Genomic DNA, 6,938 nt, shown 5'->3' on the forward strand with positions numbered 1-6,938 from the left:
AGCCAATGGGGAAATTCCAACTCTTGGCCGGCCGACCAATGATGTAACTTCATCACTCAGTCGCGCGGCATTCAGCTGACCAATGGTGTAACTTCATCACTCCGCCAGTCAGTCAACCAGTCAGTCAGTAAATCAGTCAGTCAGTCAGCAACAGACATTTGCCTTTATAGGGATGGCCCCACTGTTGCGGTGCAGTAAAAAAAACATAAAATAATGAAAGAGTAAAAAAAAGCACAAAGGATTCATTTAAGATGAGACACCAACAATAAAATTAGCAGACAGAAACAGTTAAATGCCAGAAACTAAAATGATTAAAATGACGTTGTGAGACAACAGCAGGAGTACAAAAACATTGAATACATAAAGCACAACATGAAACCAATCATATTTAAAAGTGCAAAACCTAAGGTGCAGAATCAATAACATATGGACCACTACAACATAATAAAAGGAAATATATATAAGTTTTCAGAAACAGTTTAATATTTCACTGTGTTTTTAGCTAGCAAGCAAGTTTCTCCTCTTTGAGTTAAGTTTTATTTGGAGAAAAAGACAGATGAGAAAAAGAAAGATTGCAAGTGTAGGAAATTTTTTTTTTGGAGTCATACTTGGGCCAAATAGTCAGGATATCTCGCCACTGCTGCTTCAGATCAACTTTTTAATCTGCTCCCAAGCTTTTAAGGAAGTGCAATACTAAATCGCTAACCCTTTTAGCATACATGAAAATGTATTCAGTACCAATACCAGTGATAAAACAGCTTACTGAGCCCCTCACAAGTAACACTTTTGAATTACTGGGCAGCAACGAGGCCACATTATGACCCTGCTAACATGCCAATCTTGCAAACATTTCTGGAGCAACAGGATAATTGTGTGTACCACCGGAACTTACTTTATCCAAGGACTGTTTGGACTGAAACTTAGCCCTTAGCCAGGTTACAAGAATTTGATCGCCATTTAACTTGATGTAACTGACCTCAACCAGACACCAGTCAAACTAGCTGGCTAGCTTGTTTGCCATGTGACCAATTTAACTTTATAAAATTAGTCCACTTGTTATAGTAGCAACAAGATACAACAATAACATTTTCATACAGTGGACATACAGTTTTCAACATTAATTTGCTACATTTGCGTGGAGCGCTGAGCTAAAGAACTTTGAAAAAAAAGAACCTGAAAATATATACCTGGATATGAACAGAATACATGTATTTATCAGTCGTACTGTTGGCTTGCCACAGTTGACCAAAAACACCCCAATAGAAAAGATTAACAAGTTATTATAGCACAATAGCTAGCTAGCTAGTTTGCCATATGGGAAATTTATCTCTTTAAAATGCTTAACATCCACTTGTTACACTTGACAGTAGCATTTCAGTGAGTCACAATGCTAAGCTGTTCATACAGAGGACATATTGATATGAATATCTAACAACCTACCTCTGGCTTATCTCAGATAAACTGGCCAAGTTACACTGTGAATATGGTAGAACAAATACAGTAATGTTAAAATATGTACCTGGATAGGAACAGAATATATGTACTGCTCAGTCTTACAGCTGCTTACTAAGACTTCATGCAGTATAAAAGATCAACAAGCTAGCTTGTTTGTCATGTTAGATGACCAATTTAGCTCAAATTATCTCTTTAAAAGCTTTACCTCCACTTGTTACATAATGTTTATACCAGGGACATAGCAATTTGCCATACATGTATTTCTAGCTCAGAGTTATTTGTACCGCAAAGTTAAGCAGCCACCAGGGGCATTCACATACTGAGGGAGCTGGGTTTTCGAGCATGTGGGCTAACAAACCTACTGTATGGCAAGTGAAAATTGCACACGGTTACAGACCCTTTTACATTTACACACAAACACATGGAGTATCATGTTCAAATTTTCAGAATTAAATAAGTAGTAAATCAATAGTCTTGACATAATTCATGCTGAGGCTGTGCTCTGTTTCATTCTTCCTATCTATCTTAATTTTTTGCACTTCCTTCCTTCCTTCCTTCCTTCCCTCCTTCCTCCCTTCTGTCTTGTCTTCCTTCCTAATTTTCCCATATGCACATTCATATACAACAGAGATCCGCACAACTAGCTACAGCTGATATCAGATTGTCCCATGTGGAGAGATGCAGGATTAGATTATCCCACAAGCTGTCGAATTGAAAATGGACGACAGGAGAGAATGAGAGGAGAGAGAGCGAGAGGGACAGAGGGACAAAGAGAGATGCATGAGAGGTTATGAAAGATGGATGGAGTGAAGAAATATAGATGGTGAGAAAGATTAGAATTATTCTACTAGGAATACAAGCTAGCTGGATTGCAGAGGGTTTTATATGATTTTCCATTTGTATACGTGTTGTTTTTGTGCGTTATACTGTGTGTTTGTGTACAAAGGAGTAAACGTGTCTCTCCAAATAAACTGTGCATATAAAACACATTGTTGCTCTAACTCTACTTGGTATTCCACATGAGTAACTCCACCAACATCTATTTTACCTCTTCTCCCCTCCATCTCTCTGTCTTTCTCTTCCTTATGTTTTTGTCGTCTTTCCTTCTGTTCTCCATTTGCATTTATTTGTCTTTGTCTTTATGTGTACCTATTGCTCTCACTTGCTCTGCTCCTTCACCCCTGTTTCTCCCTCTTTCTTCTCCCATGTATCTCAATCCCAGCCTCGGTCCCTCCCCCCTCTCTCGTCCCTCTCTCTCCCCAGATGAAATATTCATGCCCATACATACTGGGAGTGTAGCAGCAGCAGCTGAAGCCACAGGACTCAGTACTTTCAAAGACTTCAAGGCCTCTGCGCTTACATAGAAGGAAAGAGAGAGAAAGAGAGAGAGGTAGTTGGGGAGGAAGAGAGGGAGTAGGCGGAGAAGAGAGTAGAGGTGAAAACAGAAAAGAGCAGGTGAAAGAGAAGAATAGAGAGATAGGCTGTGACAAGTGAGAAAGAGAAGGAGTAGGAATCCCTTCATTACATCAAACACCACACATGATGAAATGCTCATTTCGTGTGTCTCACACCTGCAAATAGATACTGTAGGTTAAACACAAAGAGCAAGAAAACAACAGAGAGATACAGCGCCTCCAGCACTTCAAACATTGGCCGACACATGATGAAACACTTCACTCTCTTTGTATTCCTCACCCGCACACACCTAAAAAATACTCTTGCACCCTTGGGTGCTCATAAGGCTACTTAAGCAGTTTTTACACCCAGGCACACACACGTACACAACTAGTAGATGTGGACACAAATTTTGCACACATACAAGATAGCGCACTCTGCTATACACATACACATTTCTAGAACATAAACACACGCGAGCATAAGCACAAGTACACAAACACACAGATTAGATCTCCCAGGCTTTCAACCCTCCACATGATCCAAAAGGCCCTTTGCTTCTCGTTCACCCTCTAATGTGCCAGATGTGATCTTGAATTCACTTTGTCTTATTATCCCAAGTTTGCACAACAGAGTCGCCATCCGTCTGGCTGCCGGATAAAGCGCGTGCAAGCTCCAATTAGGTGCCAAACTCTGGGTTGTTTCCAAGCAACCTACATTAAGCTGCAACTGCTGTTAGGGAAACGGGGCTTCAAAGCTTTGAAGGATGTTTTGACTGTTTGAATGGGACTGTTTGAGTGTGTTTTATGTGCGTGTGAATGGTAGAAAGGAAATAAAAATGGGAGAAAGACTATAAAGAAACTGAAAGCAGCACAAGTTTGAAATATGTTATTATATTGGATCTCCTGACATCCTGTAATAGGATCAGAGTACCGATGGAGCAGATACAGTGGATTGGAGGATTGTGCCTTCATTGATTAAAGCAGCTTTGAACAAATCACAGTTTTGGTGCCTGTCATTAAGCAGCTGATCCCGAAGTGACCTCTAATGAGAGAAAAAGAGGGATTCATAACATATTGCATTACATAACACTACACTACTGTTAGCCATACTGTATGTCTGGCACAATGAGTTCTCATTATGCCTGTACTACATGTGAAAGTACGTCCTCCACTCACACATCAGTTGTCATTGCCCAAGCCCAACACCCAGCTAAATGATCTTTGCTATCACTATTTGCCATTCCACGGTGTATTATAAAATCCAGAGGTGCTTTTACTGTCAGGGTCTACACTTTATGTAATAGCCTCTATCTTAGATTAGTCTTATCTTAAAACATGGTTTTTGTTTTTTTAATTTTCAAAAATCTTATATATAATCTTTTTTTGTACGCACTGCAATACTTAGATTTTTTTAAGAAAAAGTCTGGTGATATTCTTTGTTTTTTTTTTATAGTCAACAAATCCCTCAAAAAAGACCAACACCAAAAATGAACTGATCCTACTAACAGGTAGGATCAAGTAATTAAAAGGGTTATCTTTCCTGTCAGCTTCAGTTTTTTCTGTTGGTGTCCTAATTCGTAAATAGGCCTATATGTCGGTGTTAACATGTGTCTGTCAGATTGACAAAAACATTTTCGACTCCCTCACATAAAAATCCGAATTTCAGACCGAGCTGATAAAATGTAGAAGAAGGAAAGAAAAACAGGAAAAAAAACCTCAGAGATCCACTTTAAAATACAATAACATGACTCTGGAAGAGATCTAAGTTACAGGAGGACCAGTGAGATAACTGGAAAACAGTGAGTAAATTCGGCTGTAATTATTACTGAGGAGGGGGTGAGAAATTACCCACATATGTGCTCTGGACTGGATTAAAACCACTGACCAGGGTAGGTAATATTAAAATCACCCCACCTGCCCAGAGAAATAAATCCCGTAACAATGGGGCTTAAATCATATGTTCCTTGAATTACCATGAACACTGGCTCTGTAGTTTGTTTTGAGAAGATACCACATACACCATCCTGTGGCCTTAAATGCTCACTTGTGCATATTAATCCACAGCTGAAAATATATCCCGTCAAATGAACTATTTACATCTTTTTGGGTCATGTTTGATAAAAACTGCTGTACCCAGTTTTTGTAAGGGACTATTTAGCCTTTATTAAAAATTAAACAATATAACTGTGAGCTGTTTTTAAAGATTTATATCTTCGGTAGGACCCTCGGGGCTTGGGGTTGATTGCCACAAACAGAGTAGGGAAGTCAGAAAGTATTAAAAGACAGACTAACACATCGTTAGTTTGATCTTATCATGAGATTTGTTGACAATAAAAGAAATATATAATATCACCAGGAATTGTCATTTAAAGTTACTGTATCGTTATTAGGGTCAGGCTATTCTTTTCTTGGCAAAGCTCAGTTTAATGTTGTATTCTATCCAACCATTCATTACATCTACATCCAAACAATGTGGTGAAGTGAACAACACACTATGTCTTTCATTCAGAGCCGTTGAGCTGAGATCATATCTTCTGTTTTTACCACTATGTTTTACGTCACATTGGAGGTATGGTGCTATGGAACTCAATGTCGGTCTTCCTTCATTTTTTTTATCTAGCCCCATCATCTGTTTAAATTTAAAATTTAATACCAACTCCCTCATATTGCACAATATGTAGTGCACAGTATGCCAAAACTCTGTTCCAAACAGTGAAATGCATCCAAACGCATTCTCAGGAACCCCTTAAATTTGCTGTATTGAAAATATATTAAATTGTCACACTAATATGGCACATCAGACCATGAATTAAATGAATCATTAAACCCCAAACCATAGTTCCAGTTACATCCAAAGTCTAGAAAGTTGTAGTCAAATCATTCCAGTTTACAACTGCAATTACATTTTCACATTATCATCAAGATGAATAATTAAAATAAATTAGTACTGTTATTCATTTTGAGGTTTTACTCAATTTACTCAAACATGACAAATAATAATATGTCTGAGTAATCTGACAAGTCATCTGTTTGCCCGCTCTTTCTGTGCATGTGTGTGTCTGTGTGTATGCTTACACACTGTGATCTCATTTTGACATTTAACGGTTGTTTATATGTAATGACACACTCACAGACCTTGCATATAATACTACAGCATCTTGCTGCAGGTTTGAAATACATTAGCCTATTCTACTGGGACCTGCTGCAACATACATAATACATTCTCTCTCTGAGCAAACGTAGCTAATTAACAGAAACATATAATTGGCTAATTAGCGGTATATGATGGAACGATTTTTCAACCCTCAGAGGACAGAAAACACTGAAAGTCAGCGAGAAGGATTTAAAGTCATCGCAGTAAATATAATGGATGGTTTAAGGTAAAAAGGAGGGAGGGAGAAACGAGGAGAGGACAGGTTCAAAGAAAGACAAAAAGAGAGACCGTGTTAAAGAGATGAATATTTGATTTAATCTGGGCCCCTTTAGAATATCAGTTCACTACTCTGCATGTTTTTCTCTGTGCGCATTAATACACTACCACCATCAAACTGTTTATAACAGAAGATTGAGCTCACTCCTTTTTGACATTTCTTTCAATTTCATTGAGTGTTAAAAAAGACCATTGTGTGTAATTAAAAAAAAAATTGAATTCAAAAAATGAATGAAAACTCCATCCTCTCAAATGGTTAGCATAGCATAAAGACTGGAAACAGGGTAAAACACATAGCTTGGCTCTGTCTGAAGGAAAAATCTCCTACCAGCATGTTCATTTGCTGAACACATTATATCTTGTTCATTTTAATCCGTAACTAAAAACTAACTAAGTTTTTATAAATGACACACTGTGGTTTTACTAGGGGTTATGTAGTAGGCTAACTTCCCGGCATGTACCATGAACCCCCTTGTATAACAGCACATATTCTTTACACTTAATCTTTTGTATGATTTCAACAAACAAGGTATAACTTGTTAATAAACCAGCTTTACTTTTGCTGGAAGCAGATTGTGTTAGCTTTGAAAAGAGCCAAGCTAGCAATTTACCTCTGTTTCCAGTGTTTATGCTAAGGTAAGCTAACCAGCTGGAGG

Source organism: Xiphias gladius, chromosome 3 (genome assembly GCF_016859285.1).
Source record: "Xiphias gladius isolate SHS-SW01 ecotype Sanya breed wild chromosome 3, ASM1685928v1, whole genome shotgun sequence".
NCBI classification, from domain to species: Eukaryota; Metazoa; Chordata; class Actinopteri; order Istiophoriformes; family Xiphiidae; genus Xiphias; species Xiphias gladius.